Below are 493 nucleotides of genomic sequence, written 5' to 3'. Positions count from 1 at the left end.
GAAGTCAGTTTTTTATATAGGAAAGCAAGTGTGAGATCCCAGCGTGGTGCCGTTTTTTCAGGGGATCATCCTCGGTTTTCCTTAACCCGACCTACCCAACTTTTGCCTCCGAGCCTTACTCTGGCCTTCAAACCCTTTCCCTGTGTTGAGGAAAACCAAGGCTGATCCCCAGAAAAAACGGCACCACGCTGGGCTTTCGCACTTGCTTTCTTCATTAGAACTGAAGATAGTGCGCTCGCATATTTATTCACAAAAAACGAACCATTATTATTTATATTTATATTTTTTTTATTTATAATTTATATTTTGCAAACTTTTCGACGGAAATCTGTTCAGAAATGTGTAATGTGCCACCATGAATTTGTTCAGATATTCCGTATTATTTTTTCTATAAAGAACTATGCTTCGAAGTTCACTGTCTTTAGAAGCTATCAAATTTCCTCACTTTTTATCGAATTTTCAGATCTGTAAGCTACAAATAATTTTTTCGAAC

The sequence above is a fragment of the Belonocnema kinseyi genome, chromosome 1 (genome assembly GCF_010883055.1).
Source record: "Belonocnema kinseyi isolate 2016_QV_RU_SX_M_011 chromosome 1, B_treatae_v1, whole genome shotgun sequence".
Taxonomy (NCBI): domain Eukaryota; kingdom Metazoa; phylum Arthropoda; class Insecta; order Hymenoptera; family Cynipidae; genus Belonocnema; species Belonocnema kinseyi.
This window is presented reverse-complemented; position numbering follows the sequence as displayed.